Below are 24911 nucleotides of genomic sequence, written 5' to 3' on the forward strand. Positions count from 1 at the left end.
CCTCTTGAAGACTTACCTGTAGTCAATACCACTGATATTTAGTCACCTTTAACATTACTATTAAATCATACACATATTCAGCAATATGGAGGCTGATGGAACCTCACCCTCCCACATATTTCTGGTCCACTTAATTTTCTACTACTTTGATACTTCAGAAAACCTGGGTCCTCCCTAATTTCAGTAGTCTTTCCTAATGTGTACACTGCAATTCTTTAATGTGGGTCTTTACTTTGTTCAGATTCTTAACATTTTGTGGATGTGCCCATGGAACTATTGAAGGTTCTAAGTTTAAAGTAAGACTCTGAGAATCAGAGAAAGGAACTCCTCACAGCAACAGGTCAGGATAAAGCAAAAAAAAAAAAATCAAGCCTCAATTTTCTCTAACACTACCCCTTCTACCACTGCAGGTATAAAATAGGCACCGAGGTAAAAGCTGACACAATATTACCTGTAATGTGTAAGACATAACCATAGTCTCAATAAATCACTGCAAGGATGAACACACCTACTGATTTAAAAATTCTGACTTTGTTTTTATTGAAGCCTCTTGGTTAACTGGCAAAATTTCTGTTGGAAACTTTTCCAGAGGGAGATTTATTTTAATATGTTTTCATCATCCTAAGAGCACATATTCAGAAAGGGCTCTCTTTCCCCCACTCCTGACATGTTTCCCTTTGATAATAAGTGTCAGGGGAAGTTTCCTAGAGGTATCCATAGAAAGGGCCAAGCTATTTGAGATTAATCTTTTTTAAAAACTTTTTTATCTCCCCAATTTTTACATAAAAACACATTTTCACATCAATTTTTAAACTTTGTGTTCTGAATTCTCTTCTTCATTCCCCCCACTCCCCTTTAAAAACTCAAGCAATTCAACACGTTATACATGTGCAGTCATACAAAACATAACAGACCAAAAAAACTTTAGAAAGAGGAACCAACAAAAACAAAAAATTATACTTCCATCTGCATTCAGATACCATCAGTTCTTTCTTTACTTTGCATTTTAAGTCCTTCTGATAGCATCCTCCTCCTCATTTTACAGCACAATAATGTTTCATCTTAATCTTTGCTTCAAATTTTTTCCACAGTTACTATTGCTAACTGTATTACCCTTTATCCTATTCCCTCCCCTTGATATTTACTCTATTTTCTGTCTTCTTTCACACTATCCCTCCTCAAAAGTGTTTTGCTTTTTAGTGTTCCCAATCTGCTCTCCCTTCATTCACCCCTCCCCCTTAGTCCCCCCAACTTTCCCACAGGGCAAGATATATTACCATACCCAATTGAGTGTGTATGTTATTCCCTCTTTGAGCCAACTGTGATGAGAGTAAAGCTCACTCACTATCCCACACTTCCCCCATCTTCCCCTCTACTCCATAAGCCTTTTCTTGCTTCTTTTACGTGAGATGCTTTACTCAATTCCACCTTTCCCTTTCCCTTTCTCCGAGTTCATTCCTCTCACCCCTTATTTTTTTAAAAAAATGACATCATCGCAGGGCAGTTAGGTGGCACAGTGGACAAAGCATCAGCCCTGGACATAGGAGGACCCAAGCCCCAATCCAGCCTCAGACACCCAACACTTACCAGCTACACAACACTGGGCAAGTTGCCCAACCCTGACTGCCCCACCAAAAAAAAAAAAGATAAAAAAAACTAAATGTTTTAAAGATATCATCCCTTCATATTCAACTCACACCTGTGCTCTCTAAGTATATTCCATTCAGCTGCACTAATAATGAGAAAGTTCTCATGAGTTAGAAGTATCATCTTCCCACGCAGAAATGTAAACAGTTTAACATTTTAATATCCTTCATGGTTTCTTTTTCCTGTTTACCTTTTTATGCTTCTCTAAGGTCTTGTATTTGAAAGTCAAATTTTCTATTCAGCTCAGGTCTTTTTATCAAGAATGCCTAAAAGTCCTCTCTTTCATTGAATTCGTATTTTTTTCTCCTGAAGGATTATACCCAGTTTCGCTGGGCAGGTGATTTTTGGTTGTAATCTCAGTCCCTTTGCCCTCTGGACTATCATATTCCAAGCCCTCTGATCCTTTAATATAGAAGCTGCTAGATCTTGTGCTATCCTGACTGTGGCTCCACAGTACTTGAATTGTTTCTTTCTGGCTGCTTGCAATATTTTCTCCTTGACCTGGGAGCTTTGGAATTTGGCTATAATATTCCTGGAAGTTTCCCTTTTGGGATCTCTTTCAAGAGGTATTTGGTGGATTCTTTCATTTTCTATTTTACCTTCTGCTTCTAGAATATCAGGGAAATTTTCCCTGACAATTTCCTGGAAGATGATGTCTAAGCTCTTTTTTTGATCATGGCTTTCAGATAGTACAATAATTTTCAAATTATCTCTCCTGGATCTATTTTCCAGGTCAGTTTTTATAATGAGATATTTTATATTACCCTCTATTTTTTTATTCATTTAGATTTGCTTTATCATGTTGATTTACATTTGCTCAATCCTAATTTTTAAGCAATGATTTTCTTCAGAGAGCTTTTGTACCTCCTTTTCCATTTGGCTTTTCAAGCTGTTGACTTTTTTCCCATGACTTTCCTATATCCCTCTCATTTCTCTCTCCATTTTTTCTCTCTACCTCTCTTACCTTATCTTCAAAGTCCTTTTTGAGTGCTTCTATGGCCTGAGACCAATTCATATTTTTCTTGGAAGCTTTGGATATAGGAGCTTTGATTTTGTTATCTTCTTCTGAGGGTGTATTTTGATCTTCCTTGTCACCAAAGAAACTTTCTAGGGTTAGCATCTTTTTCTGTCTTCTCATTTTCCTGGCCTATTTCTTGACTTTTAACTCCTTCTTAAAGTGTGGCACTGCTTCCAGGATGCACTGTCCCAAGTTTCAGGGGGTCCTAGGTGGTATGATTTAAGGAGAGGCTTGTTCTCCACTCCCCCTGGCCTGTGCTCTGGTCTGTAAGAAACCACAGGCCTGCTTGCCCTTTAACCCAGGAACACAATCCCATTTCACTATGGCTCCAAGTTCCAACATGCTCACGCCCCTCCCCCACCTGGCAAAACAACAGAGTCCTGCCTCTGTGCCAGCAGAGACCCCTCTCATCTCCCCCTGGCCAACTGCTCAACCCCCTCACTGTCCATGGGCTGAGTTCCAAAAGCAACCACAGCCACAACCAAGAGGCTCCTCTGGAGAGGCTTACCTGATGCTGTGTCTGCATGGAACAGCATGGGGCTATGATCCACTCTCACCCCAGTACAACAGACCTTTCCTGCAGACCTTCTAAGTCATCTTTTGCTGGAAAATGATCTCACTCCATCCTTCTGTGGGTTCTGCTGCTCCAGGAATTGTCTTATGGCATTATTTGAAGGTATTTCAAGGGATTTGGGGAGAGAGGTCCAAGAAGTTACTGCCTTGCCTCTGCCATCCTGGCTCTACCCACCCCAAATCTCATTTGAGATTAATCTTGCCAATACTTCCTGTTATCCATAGACAAATAATGATTACTAGCCGACTTTCCCCTTGTAACCATTGGAATGACGCCACCTGCTGGAGACTTACTGTGGAAAAGCTCTGCCACGAGGTGAAGGTCTTTGAAGGCAAGACCATGCATCTTCTCTTTGCCATCAGGAAGTGATGTTTGCTTGTGGGAGGAAGAAGGGGGAGCCTGGCGCTCTGACTCACTCTCTTGCCTGTGGACTCTGGTGGAGAGCAGAGCTAGAAATGCGCTCTCCCTTTAATAGATAGATGAATGTAGGCCTCTCTCTCTCTCTACCAAATTCTTATTCTCCTTAATAAATGCTTAAAAGCCTAACTCTTGCTAAAGCTTATAATTTATTGGCGACCACTCATTAGATATTTTAGACAGACTAGCTAGAATTTTAGCCTTAACAGATGGCTGACCACAAAGAGGAAAGCTGAAACCTCCATCTTCTGATCTTCCAGTTGGGTAAGAAATTTCCCCTACCCTGTCCATTTAAACTGCTAAGTACCTTTAAATTTTCAAATGGGCCTTTTAAACTCCCTAATTACCCTATTTTTGAGTTTAGTCTGTTTAACCAGACAAATGGGAGATAAGATCATGTTAATGCTTTGTTTTTGTGGATTTTTTATTTTTATTTTTGTTAGAAGAGCCAGCAAGGTGCTCACACAAGGAAATATCTCCCCTTCTCCCAGCCATGCTTTTTCAGAGAAATCTCTGATTCCTGCATCTTTTCCAAGTTCTAACACTAATTGTTGCTCTAATTTTGTATCGACCCAACCTCTAGAAGCTTTTAATCCCCTAGCACCTGGAGGCAGAGTGGGGGAAGTGAAAATCAAGTCTGATTCAAATTGCCCTGGTCCCTCCCTCCTCTCCAGACCCCACCTTCTACCCCTTCCTTGGCCAAGCCCCTTGATTCCCCTGCCAGGGAAGTCCAGAGATCTAATGTGCATGCGCAGCTGTCTCTACCTGCATTTGCAGCTTCCGGTACAGCCCTTCCCCAGCCTGGCTGTGCTTCTGGGACAAACTTAGAAAATCCTTTAAATTCCAGATATGCTCGTTTTGTTCATAATTTTGCTAATCTGTTTTTGTCTTTAATTAGTAACCTTATAAAGCATTTGTATGGTGAAACGACTGACAGACAATATAGAGGGGTTAAAGAAGAAAAACTTAAGCTGAATAAGAATGACAATCATAGTTCAAGACTCTGCTTCTTTTGCCATGGAAGGGTACATATTTTACAGAAATATAGAAGTAAGCAGCAAGGTACTGATATGAGTATTGGGGATTTTAGATATAGGAATCAAAAGTGTTCTAAGTTCACTCAGAGTTATAGTATTAGTTCAGAGGTTACATAGGATTTCTATGCTATTACATCTACATTTTGAAATTAATGGTATGGTTCTATTTTCATAGAGATTTTCATGCTTTTGAGATTGTGTTTTATACTTAGCTTTTTTTTTAAAAGAGAATATTTGTAAAAGCTTTTTATAGTCATGTGATCAAGTTTATATTTTGTAATACTCTTATTAGTATTAAGTTCATATTCATTTAGATTTCCCTGGTTTGAATTTCATTGTCTTTCATTGCTCCATGTGTATTTTCTTCTATTCATTCATCTACCTAATTTTGAAACATTGCAAGACGGTTTTGATTTCATAATACAATGTTAATTCCAGGAGTATTGTGCTCCCATATTCTGAGTTGTTTGTTTTTGTTTTTGTTTTTCTCAACTGATTATTTGATCAAACTCTTTAAAGAATTTCCCTGGCAAATCGGTTGCCATGGCAAGTGTAAATTGATTCTAGAAGTATTATTTTTGATAAGCATATTCTCCCCCTCCTCCCCTGGCCAAAAAAGAGGGGAACATTTGTAAAAGTTTTCTTTTTTTAAAAAAAAGTTTTCTTTGAGATTGTGTTGTGCTTTAACTTGTATTTAAATATGTTCCAATTTTTCACAAAAGTAATTGTATACTAAGTAAAAAAAGGGTATTATTTGACATTGTTGCATAATTATATATTATATTCTGAGTCAAGACGTATTCACATTTTTTTGCAATAATTTATTATCCTCAATTTTTAAATCCGTATGAGACTTGGATTAGGGGAACTTATCATTTAAGACATTAATTGCCTTTATTCTGAGTTATCAGATGCCAGTTGGACAAGATGCCATCCAATCACAAGAGGAATACATGCAAGAGCAAACATTGAACTGTCATGTGAGGGGAGACATACATGAAGTCAAGGTATGGCTGAGGGAACAGCTTTTGACAAATGTTGAGGCTGGATTCTCTTGGTTTAATTCCTGTTTATTTTCTTTTTCCCCACAATACTGCACAGATGGCTGGAAGTTTTGATCCCACCCATCTCATTCTTCACCTGGCTTCTATGCCTCCTCCTATATGCCCGATGCCATGGACATCTCAATTCCATGCATCTGATTAAGTCTGACTCAGTTTCCTCTGATATAGTCAGTGGCATGGACATATATTCCATCCACCTGGTATGCTGCATGGCTTGAGCAATAGCTCAAGTGTGGGAATGCTCATATCCCATCATTTCTCTGTTCTTTTATGGTAACCCCCATAATTATCTCAGGTGTCATGATAAATACAGTGGTGAATTTGGCCTTGAAACCTGTTACCAATTATATTAGATTTTTAATTTCTCATAATGGCATGAGGATAATTAGGCAGATGATGCAAAAAGTGATGAAACAAAGATAAAAATTATTTTAAAGAATTAATATCGCAGCAATTGTCTTCTCAATTTACCCTCCGTAAGGGGGGGACTATAGTAATATTAATTTTAAAGAATGTTTCCATTTTTGTTTTATTATATGTTTCATGTGTAACAACTAAGATTCTGAATTCCCTTAGACATGTTTTTGAGAACTTTCATTGTTTGATTTGATTATTGACAAAGCTATTTTAAAGTTGTGTTAAGCTCAATTTTGTAGGAAATTTTCCTGGCTGATTACCAGCATCCACACATCAACCCCTGAAAAGACTTCCATTCCACGACTACACCTAGAGGACATCTGAGAAAAGACTTTCAGAGACTTTAAATGAATGGTGGTGGTGGTAGTAGTGGTTGTTTGTTGTTGTTGTTGTTGTTGTTGTTGTTTTCTTTTCTCTTTCTGTTATAATATACACCATCTGTAACATGTACTCTCTGCAGAGGCCCTCCCTTTTCAAGACCAATGTCAAAGCGCTGGTTCATGAGGAAAAAAAAACCACCCCTCTGGACAAAACTTTCCTCTCCCTTTCCTATATTGTTATTAACAGATTGTTAGTTAGCATAGGTTATTATATTCTGTTATTTTTGACTGTTTCATCAAGGAAATGCCCCGTTTCTTGAAGAAACAAAGCAGGGACTGTAATGATTAGAATGACACTACCTGCTGGAGACTTACTGCAGAAAAGCTCTGCCATGAGGTGAAGGTCTTTGAAGGCAAGACCATGCATCTTCTCTTTGGTGTCAGGAAGTGACGTTTGCTTGTGGGAAGAAGAAGGGGGAGCCTGGCGCTCTGACTCACTCTCTTGCCTGTGGACTCTGGTGGAGAGCAGAGCTAGAAATGCGCTCTCCCTTTAATAGATAGATGAATGTAGGCCTTTCTCTCTCTCTTTACCAAATTCTTATTCTCCTTAAAAGCTCAACTCTTGCTAAAGCTTATAATTTATTGGTGACCACTCATTAGATATTTTAGACAGACTAGCTAGAATTTTAGCCTTAACACCCTCCTTTTCATCTCATCTCCTCTTCCACAAAGACTGGTGCTAATGAACTACATAAAGATATATAAAGTCATGCAAAGGAAAGGTAAAGAAGGAATCCTTCTTGGAATTGGAGGAATTCCTCAGCGTGTAAGCTTCTGTATAAATATCCTACCTGTGGAATGACATAGAATTCCCATAATAACAACCAGTGGGTGGATAGTAATCAGATCTCTAGCACTGGGCAAATCCTCAACTTCAATTAGTTACTTCCTGAGTTTTAAAAACTGTGTTCAGGTTGCCTAGTTCTTGTGCCCTTGATTCCCTGAGCCACTCAAACTGTGCTAAGCAGGTTCTGCTGATTGCAGCCAAATGGTAGGCCTGGTCCCAGTTGCATGCTTGCAGAGATGATTACATGTTGGGTCTATGCTCCTGGCTAAATGAGGTGTCTTTCTCTTGGCAAACTACAAGAAGTAACACTAATGCCATTCTCTACTGGATGCATTAAAACCCCAAAACATCATATCATCCATCTTTTTTAACAGACAGAACTATAGTCGATGTTACATTACTAGATGGTGTAATGGAATTTATTAATTTGATCATTGACAATGATATGCTAAGGTTTAGTAAAAATGCAGCAATTCAAACAGTTAAAGAAGAGAATCCAACTTTCCATACCAGAGTCCAGAATCCAGTTTTTCCAGACAAGAGTCCAGAATCCAGTTTTTCCAGTCCAGAATCCAGACCAGAGTCCAGAATCCAGTTTTCCAGACCAGAATCCAGTTTCCTCCTGATGACATCTTACCACCTCAAGAAGACAAGAGAACTCAGAGACTTTATATGAACTGTTTTGTTTTGTTATTTTTTACTATCTCCTTTCTGTTACAATATACACTATCTGTAACATGTACTCTCTGCAGAGGCTCTCCCTTTGCAAGACTAATGTCAAAGCGTTGGTTCATGAGGACAAAAACAAAATCGCCCCTCTGAACAAAACTTTCCTCTCTTCCTTTTCTATATTGTTGTTCACATATTATTAGTTAGCAATAGTTATTATATTCTTTTTACTGTTCCGTCAAGGAAATATTTTGTTTCTTGAGGAACAAAAGGGGGGAATGTGGTAAAAAATTTTAACAGTTGGTTAGCAATAATGGAGAGACGCCAGTTTTTCTTTAAGGACCACCCTTTCGGGGAGGAGACCAACGGCATGAGCTACGCACCCCAGTCGGCCTGCTAGCACTCCACTTCCGGGGTGCCAGCTTAAAAGGCAAGGAGAGAACGGAAGTGGGATCTTTTTCCTGCTCTGGTCTCCTGACTGCACTGTACTCCAGATGCTGACTGGAGTTCAACTCGGCCTGGCTCGTGGTTAGCAGCAGTACGCGCTTGACACGGTCTCTCTCTCTCTCCCCAAAGGTGGCCTTGGGTTTTGGTGAGTTTTATACGGAATATAGACTAAGCTTAGACTTAAGATGATTTGTTTTGTATTTCTACTTTCCTATCCCTCTAATCAACATCACCTTGTAACTACCATACAATAAAAGCTCTAACTAGAAAACCAGAAGCTTTTTCCATTTACTAGTCTGGGAGATAAATTAAGGGAAAGGTTAAAGAGGGGAGATTTTTTACCTAATATCCAATTTTAAATCTCACATGTTTCAGAGAAATGATAAATGGCATTGGCTGCAGAATGATCAAAGGTAAAGATCAGACTAAGAACATGGTCTCCAAAGAGAAAGGACCCTTGCCTTGTGCATATTTACATCTCCCAGTATCTAGTGCAGCAAATACCATGTCAGTGACCAGACCACATATAAACTTTGCATCTTCCTTAGTGCTAACAGTAAGCCTTTCATAAATGTTTGTTGAATAAATAATTGACTATAAAGCACCTGTTAAATGCTGAATGAATGAATCACATGAGAGACAGTTTTATCCATGGCTTCTGGGGACTGAAATAAATAAGGCAAGCCTGAAGTAAAGTTTTTCAAGTAGATGCAATCCCTTTCCCCTCTCCCTAGGGCATCCCCTTCCATCCATTTCAGGCTTCAAGTACCTGTCTAACCTTCCAACTCCTATTCAAAATAGAAAAGGATATGATCTGATCATTTATGCTTTCCTTCAAAAGAAAGTGATTTGCATTGATGTGTAACTATTTCCTGTAGTATTTGCATTTTAAACTTGTTATCTATAAATCAGAAATGAATGAACATCTCTTGAAAAAAAAATGAAAAAAAAATCATTCACTAGCTAATAAGTATGGGAAAATTCCTAATACTTCTGAAGTTACAGTGCTCCTTTGGTTAGCTTAAAAGGTTAGCCTGCTTTAATGGTTTTAAGTTAAATGAAGATGCCAAGTCAAAAGCACGCTTGGTCATGGGATAATAGAATTTGGAGCTGGAAGTGAATTGTGCAAGGTCACACAGGTAATAAGTAGCAGAGATTGGAATCAGATCAAGGTCTTCTGACTGCATATTGAAGCTTCTTTTTTTTTTTTAAACCCAGCTCTTCTCCTAAATATCTCCTAGACAAGATGAATCAAGGTTGCTGTTGCTCTGCATATTCCTAAAAAGGTCATGAAGATGAAGAAGCATATCTAGTTATCATGAATCCAGGATCCAGAGTTTATCTTGAATTGCTTAAATGTTCCCTTCTCTACCTGAATCCTTCCCTTCTCATCTCTCTTCCCTGTCAATCTTCAAATCATGGCATCATGCTATAGACTTAGAACTAGAAGGGGCCCATCTTATTTTATAAAGGGGAACACTGAGTGTCCAATAGGTAAAGTGATTTGCCCAAGATAACATAATGAATTCCTGAAGCCAATAATGCATATTTTACAAAAGCTGTGTAAAGAATGTAGTCTTTTTAGACTATGTGTTGGGAAAATATAGTCAACAAAATATATAAATATAGTTTGTCTTATAATGGTCATGAGGGGGAAATGGTTAACCATGATGCTTACTAAAGATGCTTACTAATACAACAAAATAAGATGGGAAACAAAATTTGCTTTTTATACATAAAATGCCATTTGCAATGATTTTTATGAACTAGATATCACATGTCCTTAGTTACCATGAATCACAATTCTGCATAATTAAATGTCAAATAAACTTTGTTGCACATTTTCTTTGATTACAATACTAAATGCTATTCAGCAAAGGATGGAGTGATGGACCTGAAGTCATCAAGAACTGGGTTCAAATCCCACTTTAGATACTTAGTAGTTTTGTGACCCTTGTGTAATCCTTTAATCTTTTACCCTCAATTTTATCATTTATAAAATAGGAATAATAACACCTACATCACAGTGCTGTTGTGGGGAATGAATGAGATCATTTGTAAAGTGCTTAGCTTAGTGCCTGGTATACAGTAGATATTTAACAAATGCTTGTTTTGGGGGCAACTAGGTGATGCAGTGGATATAGCACTGGCCTTGGATTCAGAAGGAACTGAGTTCAAATCTGACCTCAGACACTTGACACTTGCTAGCTGTATGACCCTGGGAAAGTCACAAAAACAAAAACAAACAAATGCTTGTTTTCTTCCTTCCTTATCACTAAACACATAAGAAACCATCAGAAGCTTTTTTTTCTTCTCATGTCTTTGGTAGAGGCACCATGGGTCACCAGCAGCTCTACTGGAGCCACCCTCACAAATTCGGCCAGGGGTCTTGGTCATGCTGTGTGTGTGTGTGTGTGTGTGTGTGTGTGTTCCAACCAGCATGGCCAGATTCTCAAGTACAGCCTGAACATGTGCCACCAGTGCTTCTGTCAGTATGCAAAAGACAATGGCTTCATCAAATTGGACTAAATTATATCTATGGATCTCGCTGATTCAGGGATTACTTTGACCATTAGTGACTACTATTTTACTGGACTGTGGACAACTGATCTATCCACTTAAAGATGGATCCTGTTGTGTGTGCTATGCTAATTTGTTTATAATAAACAGGTCATTCTCAATTATGAAAAAAAAGAAAACATCAGCAGATAGTTGTTTATATGATTTAGAGTTGGAAGGAACCTTAGATATTACCTAATCTAACACTTTTATCTTACAGAGGAGCAAACAGGTTAATAATTTATCAAAGTATCATAGAGATCATAAGAAAATCAGGGTCAGGATTTGAACCAAGGCCCATAGACTCCAAATCCAGAGACAACTACAAATATGCCTAAGACAGTGTCTATATGACACCAAAATGTAGAGTCAAACATAGTTCCACTGGCTGTTTTCTAAATGTTAAGCAATCACCTCTAAACCTGAATTTTAAAAAGGGGGCTAAACTCTTTTGTTTTCAAGTCTTAATTTAGTCTCCTAAATTCTATGAAATTGGCTGTTTGATATTACATTGACGGAATTAGGAATAGACAGTTGACCCATGAATTTTATTGGAAAATGAAACTACCGGAGGGAGGAACTTCCTCTTTGAATGGAGCTTGCCACATTCTCTGCAAGTTATAGTCTTTATCCCCCCTTTTTTTGGTGAGGCAATTGGGGTTAAGTGACTTACCCAGGGTCCCACAGCTATTAAGTGTCAAGTATCTGAGGCCAAATTTGAACTTGGGTGCTCCTGACTCCAGGGCCAGTGTGCCCTCAAGTTATAGTCTTAAGTTACCATCTTTTTGAACAGTGCCTTACACAGAGAAGGTGTGTAATAAATATTTGCTAATTTGATTAGTTGTCTTGGTATCATATAATGTCAGCTCTCAGCTGGCCATGTCTTGGCTGTACTTTGTGCTTTAAAGAATCTTCTAATTAAGGCAGATTAGCTATAATACATTTTATTTTAGTAACTAAAAACTGTCATACAATTTAATACTTTCATTACATATAAATGAGACATACCAGTCCACAGGAATCTAACACTCTTACCTAATTAACAAATGACAAAGGCAGATTCTATTTCAAGTTCCACCGAAGGTAATATATTTTATAAGGACTCATAACCTTTAGTGGCACTGTTGAAAAATAATTTTAAAATATGTCATTGATTCCCCCCTCCACTACTCCAAAGGATAACATGTTTACTGAATTGTTAAAAGTAGCAGACTTGAAGGAGTCACTAGTCCTCCTGTGCTGCAGAGTGAAATTGGGAAAAATCAAGAAACCATGCTGACCTAGGTCTTCTACAAGTTTATGTAACATAATTTAAACTGGGGTCTCAGTGTGTAGCAAAGCAATTATTTTATACTTCCTTAATTGACTTCTTATCTCAGCAATGTGACTTTTCTAAAACTTTTCATTCTTCCTCAAATCTCCTATGGGTCCCCAGTGCTCTATTCTTTCAGTTGAGGATCTTGACTCATATTTCACTGAAAAAACTGAAACCCGTGACTAAAAGTTCCCTCTTCTCCCTTCCTTTTCTGCTCCTATTAATAAGATGTCTTCTGCCATTATCTCTCCCTTCACACTATTTCACATGGAGAGGTGACCCTTTTCCTGGCCAACACAAATACTTCTACATACATAAATGATCCCATTCCATCCCATCTTCTCCACAAATCACTCTCTTTTTTTTTTTTAAGTGAGGCAATTGGGTTAAGTGACTTGCCCAGGGTCACACAGCTGGTAATTGTTAAGTGTCTGAGGCCAGATTTAAACTCAGGTACTCCTGACTCCAGGGCCGGTGCTCTATCCACTTCGCCATCTAGCTACCCCCACAAATCACTCTTTATTATTCCCATTCTCTCTCTCTTTTGGGGGCTGGGGGGCGGGGCAATGAGGGTTAAGTGACTTGCCCAGGGTCACACAGCTAGTAAGTGTCAAGTGTCTAAGGCTGGATTTGAACTCAGGTTCTCCTGAATCCAGGGCCAGTGCTTTATCCACTGTGCCACTTAGCCTCCCCCTCCCCCGCCTCTCCCTCCATTCTCTTAAAGTTCCTGTCTATGGGCTGCTTTCTTACAGGGTACAACCATACTCTTCTCTATCCTCGAAAAATGATTCACTTGACCCATTCATTCCTGCTAGTTATTGTACTATATTTCTCATCCATTTCATGATAAACTCTTTGAGAAGGCTATCTAAAATAGGTGCCTTCACTTCCTTTCCTTTTACTTTCATATGAATTCTCTAAAATCTGGCTTCTGACCTTATCATCTGATTGAAACTGCCCTCCCAATTTCCAAATTGACTGTCTTTTTCTCATTCCTCATTCTTCTTTACCTCTCTGAAGATTGATATTTTCAATCATGTTCTACTTGATACTATTTTATGACACTACTGAATCCTGATTTTCTTCTTACCTGTCAGACCACTCCTCAGTCTTCTGCATCTCCATTCAGGTCATGCCTACTAATTGTGGATGTACTTCAAGACTCTGTCCTGGACCCTCTTCTCTTTTCCCTTTACACTATTGGTGATCTCCTCACTTCACATGGACTCAATTTTTTCTCTGCTGCTAATTCTTAAATCTACTTATCTTTCCCTAGCCTCTCTGCTGACTTTAACTTATTAGATATCTCAAATTAGATGTACCATAGAGATCTTAAACTTAACATATCCAAAACCAAACTCATTTCCCCTGTCCAAACCCTCTCCTCTTCCTAACTACCCTATTACTGTGTAGGGTAACACCATACTTCCAATCACCCAGGCTCACAACTTAGATGTTTTCCTCCATTCCTCACTCTTTTCACCCTACCCATTTCCAATCTGTTGTGAAATTCTGCCATTTCTACCTTCAAATTAGCTATCACATATGCCTCCTTCTCTCTTCTGACACTGCTATCACCCTGATGCAGGCCTTAATTATCTCACACATGGATTATCACAATGGGATTCGAAGTCTCTCCCACTATAGTCCAACTTCCATTCAGCTCTCAAAGTGACCTTCTGAAAGTCTAGGTTTGACCACCTCATTCCTTAATTAAATCAACTCTACTTAGCTCCCTATTACCTCCAGAATCAATTATAAAACCCTTTGTTTGGCTTATAAAGTTCTCCACAACCTTGTCCTTACAGTCTTCTTATACCATATATCACAGAGTAGGTGAAGACCTTCCATCTCCTCTTTTATACTCCATGCCTGCAACACTTGCCCACTCCCTGCTACCTTCCCTGACTTCCTTCAAGTCTCAGCTAATGTCCCACATTATGCAAGAAGTCTTTCCTGATCTGCTTTAATGCCTTCCCTCTGTTCATTTTTCCAAATTCTGCTCTCTATATCTTGTTTGTACATAGTTGTTTGCATGTTGTCTCCCTCATTAGACTGGGCTCCTTGAGAGCAGGGACTGACTCTTGCCTTTTTCTGTATCCCCAGTCCTTAGCAAAGTGTCTGGAACATAGCAGGGACTTAATAAAATTTTTTTGGAGATAAAAGGATCTCCTGTTCAAATCCCTTTTTGTGAACATTAATACAACAGCAATAAGTATCATTAAGTATGTCAGATTGAATTGGTGATGCATTTTGATTCTAATACTTTGCTTCACCATGGCATATTAAATGCTATACATGTAAAACATGTGACTACAAAGTAACAAGGCAGATTCCACAAGCCATACATGAAACATCAGCTTCAATTAATCTTTTTTTAGATTATTGTTCTTCAAAGCAGCTGCTCATTAAATAAGGTTGACTGATCCCAACCTTAAAACTTAAAGAAATAAGGATTTCAAGGAACATAGAAGACTTACACTAAATTGATTTAGCTGTAGGGTTTACTGGAAGTTGCAAACTAATTTAGTGATCATGCACACTCATACAAAAAAATGGTTCAAAGCATACATACTCTGTACCTCATTGTAATTCTGGGGCTCCTTCTTTGACCAGGTGCAAGAGAGTCTTGTCAAAGGCAGAGAAAGTTGAATACTAGGAAACCACCTTGGTGTAGGTAAATGGTTGCTTCCAGACAACTCACAGATCTTAGATAGATGTGGGATTTTATACAAAGATGGAAAAGGGTAGATGAGTGTTTTATAAATGCATTTATTTTAGGCCATGAGAACAAAGCTTAGCTCAGAGTTTTCCTGACTCCAAGGAGATTCTAAACATCAGCCCTATCTGGGTATCCTCCCTCCTCTTGGTGAAGGAGTCTGATCTAATCAGTTAAGTATCACCTATCCTTTAGTTAAAGATAGGTTTCAAAACTATTTTGGAAATAGTGAGCTTGAGATGCTTATGGGGAATATTAGTAGAAATGAGCAATAAGGGAGTTTAGTTCAGGCCAAAGATTAAGGAGTTATCAGTGTAGACATTATTGGGAGGCATTTTAGTATGGTAGAAGGGGTACCGAATTTAGTGTTTGAAGGCCTAGGTTCCAATCCTATTTAAAAGATTCTTTGACCTATTCAGGGCTTAGTTTCCTTACAGGTGCTTTTCAACTCTAAGGTCCTATGAACTAAACCTATTAGTTGTAAAACACGGAAGGAACCCTATTTTAAAAACCAAAGTGTAATTTTACATATCCTTATATGGGTTGATAATAAGAGTTCTCTTCTTATTCATTAAATGTTTAAGCACCTATTGTATACAAAGAGCCATATTCTAGAGTTTAAAGTTTTTATACCTTCATGGAGATAACCAGTCCATTAGAGAGATGGGACAGATAAAAACATCTATATATTTAACACAGCAAGATGAGTAGTAGAGAAAGGTAAAAACCCAACTAATACATCAAGACTGATCAAGAAGTCAAGAACAGTTTTATGGAGTGGGTTGGCTTTAAAGGATAATTAGGAATAAGAAGCAGAAAGAGGCATATTTCAGAAGTAGGGAGCATCAAGAGCAAAGGTGAGGAGGTGGGAGAAACATGTTTTAAGAACATTCTATCCTTTCGTATTTTTCATCACTAGATGCCTTGAGAAAGTAGCAGGTGTATTTTATGTAAAATGACCAAAATATAACAATGTAAGTATGTCTCACATCTTGATTTCCATCTGTTTGCCTGCTAGAAAATTAAACAGTCTTACAACAGGTTTTCCCTTCAGTTACCCTGTCAGATGGCCTCCCTATACCATACATTCATTCCAGTCTTACATCTCTTAAAATTGCAATGACCTCCTCTGGCTCCTCCCCTTGGGAACTCAGTGTTTTTCCAACAGAGAAGTAGGTCTTTCTATCCTGCCAGATGACTATGAAATTCACTTGACTGCAGGGAAATCTGGGCATCGCAAGCTGATCAAGAACTAACTGGTACTGGAAAAGAAGTGGTGGGAGGAAAGGCTGTCATGGTTAATGATATGATGTATTGCAATTATAGAAAACTATTCTGATGGTTCAAATTAAGGTCTGTGGGCCACAGTCAGATTAAATACCATGCTATGACTATCACAGGAGAGGTAATCAAACAATTTACCTTTGCTAAATGACACTTTACTTAATATATGCAGCAAACTTTTTTAAAAGTACTAACTGGTATAACCTTATCAAAGAAAGAAACCAGAAAAAGAAAAATGACATTATGCTATTAAAAATAGACCTTCTGTAACAGATATGAATTGATTTTCTTTTTTAAGGTCAAGTTTTTACTCAGATTTTTTAAAAAAATCCCCACTTTTGTGGTTGAGATCTCGGTCACTTGAGAGGGTTGAAACAAGAGGACTATGTGGCTCTGCTATGTAGCCAGTTGTTTTTCATAGGCATATGTGATGGAGAATTTGCTTTTCATATATGGTTTGATTTCTACATTAATATATTGCCACTGTATATGCCTAGTATACTCTCTTCTATCACTAGCAAGATGATCATGTTTCTAAAGATAGGTCTTTGCCACTTCAGGCTTCTCCAGAGGTGTTGGCTTCTTGGGTCTATCAGGACTGAATGTTGTTTATAGTGAAGTACCTAGCTGAGATACACACCAATGGCAGACAATGCACAACTGCATTAGCTGTTCATAAGAAATAACTATAAAAAAAGAAGAAAAAGAAATAACTATAACAATTGATCCAGGTCCACCCCACAGTAGGCTAATTTTTTGAAGGTTCTCTTCTTCCATTCTGTCATCGTGTCTGCTCTTCAGAAAAAAAAAAAAAACCTGTTTTCCTCCTTCAATGACTTCTGAGGTCTTATGAGCTAAATAGAGACAAACGATTCTTGAAGGCAATGGACTTGGAGTCAGAGGACTTGAGTTCAAATGTCCTCTTTGCCCCTTTCTCTGTGATCTTAGGTAATTTCTTTTCTCTGTTCCCCAGTTCACTCATATAAAAATGAGGTAGCTAGACAACATTATCTCCAAGGTATCCTTCTAGCTATAGAAAGAAATGGTTCCATTATCTATTTTCATAATATCTAGTATTTATAATAATAGCTAGTATTTATATAGTAATTTAAGGTTTGCTAAGAGCTTTACAAAAATTATCAAATTTATCTTCAAAACAACCCTGGGAGGTTTGGGCTATTATCTATATTTTTAAGATAATGAAACTTAGATAGAGAAACTACACAGCTATAAAGTATCTGAGGTTGAATTAGGGTATACAGGTATTGAGGGAAGACTAGTAGCTGTGGTATGAGGGCTGCCAACCCCTTTTTTCATGGCTGCTCATCCACCTTTCATGTCTACCTACCATTTAACTCTCTCACCTGTGGTACCAAGAAGCTGTAGCATGTACAGTGGTCACACTCAGGTAAACTGTATCAGCAGACAGGCAAAACTAAGGCTCAGGTTAACCAAGAGTCTTCCAACCCATTAGTGAGTTAGTGGGGTGTCTACCCCAAGCATGTGAAGACCTTCTCAGGAGAATAAGTAGATGTGAACAATTTGTTCTGAAGGCAGCAGAAGCCGGTGCCATGGAGAGCTTATAGCTTAGTCATCCACTGCATCTGAGCCATCGCCAATCATCTTAACTTTTGCCTTGCCACTGGACTCTGATGACTCTAGAAAAGAGAGTAAGGTTAACCACTTCACTTAACTCTGCCTCACTTAAATTCAACTTATGCACAAATAAAAAGACATCGATATTCCATTTTACCATGCTTTCCTACCTCAAAGTCCTGTGGTGATGTACAAGTGATGAAGCAGCAGGTGTGTATAAATTGGGAGCTGTAGTCACAACCCTGCACACACAAGGGCCAGGGCATAGGGTTATCTTCTTACTGGACCTAAGCACCAGTGTGATTTGGTAGACCTTTGAGTGTTTTATCAGTCTTTTTAAAGGACTGAACTACTCATCTCCTGCTGTGAGAAAGAGGCTAGAAAAGGTCTTTTAAAAATCATTTGCTTCACCTAAGCTAACTCTGGTCTGCTTACCAAAGCAGGTGTGGTCAAAAGTCCCCCCTACCCCCAAATGTACAAAAACTTTTGCAATGATGATCCCACTCACCATGAGTACATGGAATATGTGCACACTTGTAGACAACATGAAATCCAGTAGATTTTAAAGATGAATAGCTCTTGTTGCAAAATAACTCAGTGGGTATGCATCCACACAGGAACCCTGAGTGAAAAAAAGCTAGCAAATGAAGGCCAGCTTACCAAAATTGGAGCTGGATACATGTTTTTCTGGAGTGGTCCCTGTCATGAAGAGTGCTGTGAAGCTGGTCAACAAGCTTATATGACTACTAAAAGAAGTGAATGAGAGGCAAATGACACTTCTATTGCCACTTACAGGAAAGCACCATGCCAGCATCATCAACCAATGTTGAAGCCATTGATTGTATACCTCAGGTTGAAATCAATCCCTCTCTAGTTGAACTTATAACTGAAGAGGTTTTGAATGTCATTAGGCTCCTCTTGTGTGGCAAAGCTCCTGGTGCTGATTCTCTTCCAGCTGAGATTTACATGGCAAGGGGGTCCACTGCTCATACAGAAACTCACTGAAATTTTATAGGTTATAAGGCAAAAGCATGTTATTCCCCCAAGAGTTCTAGGATGCCTCCACTGTCTGTCTCTATATAGGAAGAAGAAATAGGTTGTCCCATGACAATCACAGGTGGGTCTCTCTCTCTCAGTCATTACTGGCAAGATTCTTTCCAGAGTTCCCTTTAATAAATTGATCCTTAACCTGGAAGATGTTTATCTACTCAAGAGCCACTGTGGCTTGATAAAGGACTGAGGAATAGTCAATATAATGTTTGTTGCCCAACCCTTCCAGGAGAGGTGCCAGGCAGAGGTCCATACGTAATATTCATTGATCCAACCAAAGCCTTTGATACTGTCAATTGTGAGAGCTGTGGCAAAATTTGTCTGGAGAAGTTCTTCAATATTATGCACCAGTTTCGTGGTGTTATGCTTTCACATATACTGGATAGTGGATGATGCTCTCAGGCTTTCCTGGTTACCAATGGAATAAAAAGCAGGGCTCTGACTTGCTCCCATGCTTTTAAGTATGAAGTTTTCAGCCATGTTATCGGAATCCCTCAATTAGGATGAAAACAGAATGAAGTCAGCTACCTCACTGATGGTAAATTATTTAACATGAAAAGGCCACAAGCCAAAACTGAAGTGGAGGGAGAGTTGGTGCATGACTTTTTGTTCACGTATGATTGTGTATTCAGGACAGCCTTTGAGACTGAGATGCAACAGTATGGATTGATTGTCTGCCACTTGTGCTAATTTTGGCCTGACAATTAACACCAATCAGCATCACACCATTCATATCATTTAGAGCAAATAGAAAAATTCTGAATGCTGTGAATAAGTTCATTTACTGTGAGGGAAAATCAATCCTTTTCTCAATAATCCTTGGGAACTCAGCAGAGATGTGACAAAGGCTCTTTTTATTTCCTTCTCGTGAGAAGACACCCTAGTGTGCAGCTAATGGGTGCCCTGAATGGAGGCTGGCAGGCCCCATTTTATTCCCTAGTCCCTAGCATAGACCCTCCCCTTTTTCATCACTAATGTATTACTCAAGAGTTACAGTCTACCAGAAAAGATTAGCTAATCAGAATGCATTATTCCCAACCCTAATTATTGACCTAATTGAGACCAGTTGGACCTAATTGAGACCAGCTTGGGCTCCTAGAACCATGTGATTTTGTTTGCCGGAGGGGGAGGAAAAGATCTGAGACCTCTGTCCTACAAACAGGTCAGGAGGGGTATGATTGACTGTTATATCCTCATTGAGTGGAGACAAGTACCCATTTTCTCACACTTACCTTGGCAGACTTTTCAGGGATATAAACATAAATGATGAGGTTGACACATGCATTGCTAGAGCTATGTCAGTGTTTGGGAAGCTCTGAAGGAAAATGTGGGAGGTATTAAGCTGCCTATCAAACTGAAGATCTACATAGCTGTTGTGCTGACCTCATTGTTGTATACCTGTGAAACCTGGACAGTATACCAGCACCATGCCAGGAAAATGAATCGCTTACATTTGAATTATCTTTGGAAGATTCTGAAGATCACATGATAAGATAAGGTATGGGACACTGAGATGCTTTTTTGAGTTTAAATGCCAAGGATTCAAAATCTACAGCAGAGAGCACACCTCTATTGGGCTAGCCACTTTGTTCAAAAGTCAAATGTAAGTTTGCCTAAAAGACTATTTGACAGAGAACACATACAAAAGAAGCACTCACACAGAGGTCAGAAGAAGCCATTTAAGGACATTCTTAAGGTCTTTCTGAAGATCTTTGGTATCGATTGTGAGACATGGGAGACACTGGCACAGGATCACCCAACTTGTTCTGACTGCAAAGAATGTGCTCTATTAGCCAAGCAGAATTGCAGTAGCTCAAAAGAAATGCTCTACTCCACATCTCCACTCCACATTTTTGGATTATTTGTGCTGAGGTGTAAGTAGAGTCTTTTGAGCTCATATTGATCTGACTGGCCATAGGTGGACACAGTATACCTTGACACAGTACTGTCATTTTGGTCCTCTCTGAGAAGAAGGACAACAACCAACTGAGGCTGAATTTCAACTAAAGTTTTCCTGACTCCAGACTTATCACTTTCACCACTGCACCACTTAGGTACATCTGATATGATCCTTCTAACCTCCCTTTCACATACCTCTCCAGACTTATTTCACATTATTCCCCACCCCTTTCACTTAATCTACATGTCGTGCAAATTAAGCCAAAAACTATTTCATAATCTTAGCACTTCATCTTTTGCCTCTTTGCCTTTGCATAAGCTGTACCTCATCTCTACCTCTAGAATCACTAAATTCCTTCAAGACTTGGCTCAAGTTGCACTTCCTACATCAGTCCCTTTCAGTTGTTAATGTTCTATTCTCTAAATTAGCTGGTGGTTACTTAGTTGTGTATGTGCTGTATCCTTCCTAGTAGCATGTAAGCTTCTTGAAGGCAAAGGACTATTTGTTTCTATCTTTGCATTCCAAGTACCTAACATAATAACCTCAATAAAAGTTTGTTGAATTGAGTTTGAGGTATAACATTTTATGTTTACAAAACCACAAAGTTGCAATAAACAATAAGAAAAAGTTGTATATGATCTTGGAATAAGAATGGGGAAATGAAGATGTTGGAAGGTGAGAGAATACACACAAATATACACACAAACCCATTTATTGATTGATTTATTTTACTCCTCTCTGGGTGAACTGCCAACATTGCAACTCCCTCCACTGATACAGATAGGCGACATCTGTAACTAATAATCTAAAAATGTTGCTTAAAGCATGGGTACACATGCAAAAACTAGTGCAAAATGAAGTATGCAGAACCAGAAAAATAACATACACAATGATTACAATAATGTAAATGGAAAGAATTTTAAAAATTGAATGCTTTGAAAGTATCATGACCAAGCTTGACCCCAAAGAAAAGATGGAAGAATGTTCCTTCCTCCCTTTCCTTCTTTGCCATAGTAGGCAATTATGGGTGTGGCACATCACATATGATGCCTGATTTGGTTTTGCAGAACTGTTTTTCTTCTCTTCTTTGTTGTAAAGCAATGCTCTTCGGTACAGAGTAGAGAAGTGATATTGTAAAATGTAGGCGATGCAAAAGCAAAAATAACAATTAAACTTACTTTAAAAAACATTTGCTTTGAGAGAGGTAATGCCATAAGTCTATTTGTAGTCGTGAAGACTCCCTAGGATTTTTTTTTTTTTTGCCATGAAGTAGAAGAAGCTAATTTTAATCTCATAAAAACTGTCCTGTTTCCTAACATTCAACATCCCTGAAAGAAGAATGTTGACTAAATCAAAAGGAGCTGTCTTTTTAATGATGTCTTTGGGATGAAAAGTTATAGTTTGTCAAGTATCTCTCTCTTATCTATGGCATAGGCAGTATTTGGGAAAAATGCTTTTGTCCAGTACTTTATCTCTTCTAAATATTTAGTGTTCCCAAGAAGATTCATTTTCTGTAACTGATCATCTGCCATCTGGCTTCTCACTGCCATTGTAGAACCAAAGCACTTAAAGGTGGAAGAGATCTTAGACATAATATAAGCCAAACCTCTGATTTTAAAATTAAGTTTAATTGTCTTTTGTTCTTACATCAATTGTATTTCTGAATTTCCACTAATAAGTCATTATGTATACCAAAAAGTCTAGTGAAATTAGCCAAAACATCAAAAGAGTTTGATAGAGAAATCCCCCTCTTCTGTAAAGAAGGGAGATGGGGTATTTTCTCTTCTTTTTCCCCAGAATCAAGCTTGGTCATTATTAACATTATGGGCATATAATATTCATATTTTTGTGATTATTGTTTCCATTGATATTGTTCCATCTTCCTCATTTTTCAGAAAAGGAAACTAGGCCCAGAGAAGTGAAATCGTTTGCCCAGTGCCAGAGTGGTAGCATGTACAAGAACCTGAGAACCTCAGTGGTCTGAGCTGAGGACTTCTGACTCCAAATGCAACACTCCACTGAGCTAGAATGCCTCCTAATATCTTTATTTTTATAGAAAAGTGAGATCCAGAGAAAGAAAGGGACTTGTCCAGGATCATACAAGTAACAGAATCAAAATATGAACACTCCTCTGAATCCAAATTAAAATCTTTTTCTACTGTACCACATCTAGTCAAACATGTTCATTTTATAGATGAGAAAATGGAGGCCAAGGGAAAGTATTGAGTATTCTTTTACTTATAGTAGCCAACATTTACATAGCATTTTACGGTTAGCAAAACATTTCACATATCTCATTTCAACCTCATAACACAGCACAACAATCCTGGAGGTAGGTGCTATTATCACACCCCTATTTTACAGATGAAGAAACTGAGGCTGAGAAGAGTTAAATTCTGAAACATGTTCAAACCCAGGTCTTCTTGACCAAGTCCAATTCTCTATGCACTGTGGCACTTACCTGTATTAGTAGTAGTATATAGCTGAACTGATATTTGAACCCATATCTTTTTATTCTAATTCCATTGATTTTGTTTCTCTATCACAAGTACCTCTAATCATAAACTCCTCAAAAGTAGAGTTTGTGTTATGTGTTTATATTGCCCATGTTCAGTGGAAAAAAATCTAATGTAATCTTATCTTGTTAATCTACATTCAACAAGCATTGACTAAGTGCCTTCTATGTGTCAAGAATTGTGAATATAAATTCACAAATGAGATAATCTCTCATATGCTACTTGGAGGGGGTGGAGGAGTAGAGAGGGAATGTCTACATTCAAGTAAATTGAAAATATATACAAAATCAGTAGAAAGGTATTTCAGTGGGGGTGGTGCACTAACATCTAGGAATATTAGGAAAAGCCTCTTCAAGGAATTAGAACTTGAGCTAAACTACAAATGGAAGTAGGGGTTCCAAGAGTTTGGGGTGGGTAAGGATAGATAGCCTTCCTGCCATTGAGCACAACCTGTGCATGTGGAGGCTTAGAGATGTAACATCTTATTCTGGGAATTACAACGATGGCCAGTTGGGCAGGAGTGTAGAGTATGTAAGAGGAAATATACACAAATAATCTAGAATTATAGATTATGAAGGGCTTAAAGTGGCAGGGGAGGGGCAGGTTGTATTTTGCCCTGAAGACAATGAGACTTCATGAACCAGGTAGTGATAAGGTCAGATATGTGCTTCAGGGTAATCACTTCACACCTGGACTGGAGAGAGTCAAAACTGGCAACAGGGAGACCAATTAGGAGGCCAGAAAAGGGGATGAGGGGCTAAGTAGGATGGTTGGGTATGAGTAGAGGAAAGAGAGGCGATACAAGAAATGTTAAGACCTTCTCTTTGGCTGCCCACACTTGGTTTTGACTTCTTCACTATAGCTATCAGTGAGAGACAGTGCTATAAAGGAGAAGGCCTTAGACCTTCTCTCCTCTGAGGCCAATATTTGATGTTGTGAAAATAGGCCCTCATCCTCTGTTTCAGTAATGGCTCTTTCATGAAGGAGATTAATCTTGAGGCTCCAAACTTGTGAGTTTTGAAAGGTCATGAGATTAGAGAATCCTAAAGAGTTAACTAAAAATTAATTAAAATAATTATAAACTTTTTTAAAATTGCAGAATACAAGATTGTTGTTGTTGTTGAGTCATTTTAGTCATGTCTGATTCTTCATGATCTCATTTGACATTTTCTTGGCAAAGATACCAGAGTGGTTTGCCATTTCCTTTGCCAGGTCATTTTACAGATAAGGAAACTGAGGCAAACAGAGTTAAGTCACTTGTTCAGGGTCATATAACTACTAAGTATCTGAGCCCAGATTTAAACTCAGATCTTTTGACTTCAGGTTGAGTACTCTATCCACTATGCCACCTAACTGCCCCAGAATACAAGATAAATTCATGTAAATCATCAGCATTCTCATATATAACCAACAAAACCCAGCAAGAGGAGTTAGAAAGCAAAATTGATTCAAAAATAACTATAGAAGCTATAAAATCCTTTGGGGTTCATCTATCAAGATTAACTTAGTGACTAT

At 38.4% G+C, this 24911-nt stretch overlaps 1 protein-coding gene and 1 pseudogene across 3 annotated transcripts in view; one reads left to right on the forward strand and one right to left on the reverse strand.

Moving 5' to 3' along the window:
• Nucleotides 1-24911, reverse strand: part of LOC122736007 (histone-arginine methyltransferase CARM1-like) — a 271431-nt gene that overhangs the window by 231321 nt on the left and 15199 nt on the right. The gene's annotated exons all lie outside the window — the stretch shown is intronic.
• On the forward strand, nucleotides 10794-10986 carry LOC122736027 (annotated as a pseudogene).

The sequence above is a fragment of the Dromiciops gliroides genome, chromosome 1 (assembly GCF_019393635.1).
Source record: "Dromiciops gliroides isolate mDroGli1 chromosome 1, mDroGli1.pri, whole genome shotgun sequence".
NCBI lineage: Eukaryota > Metazoa > Chordata > Mammalia > Microbiotheria > Microbiotheriidae > Dromiciops > Dromiciops gliroides.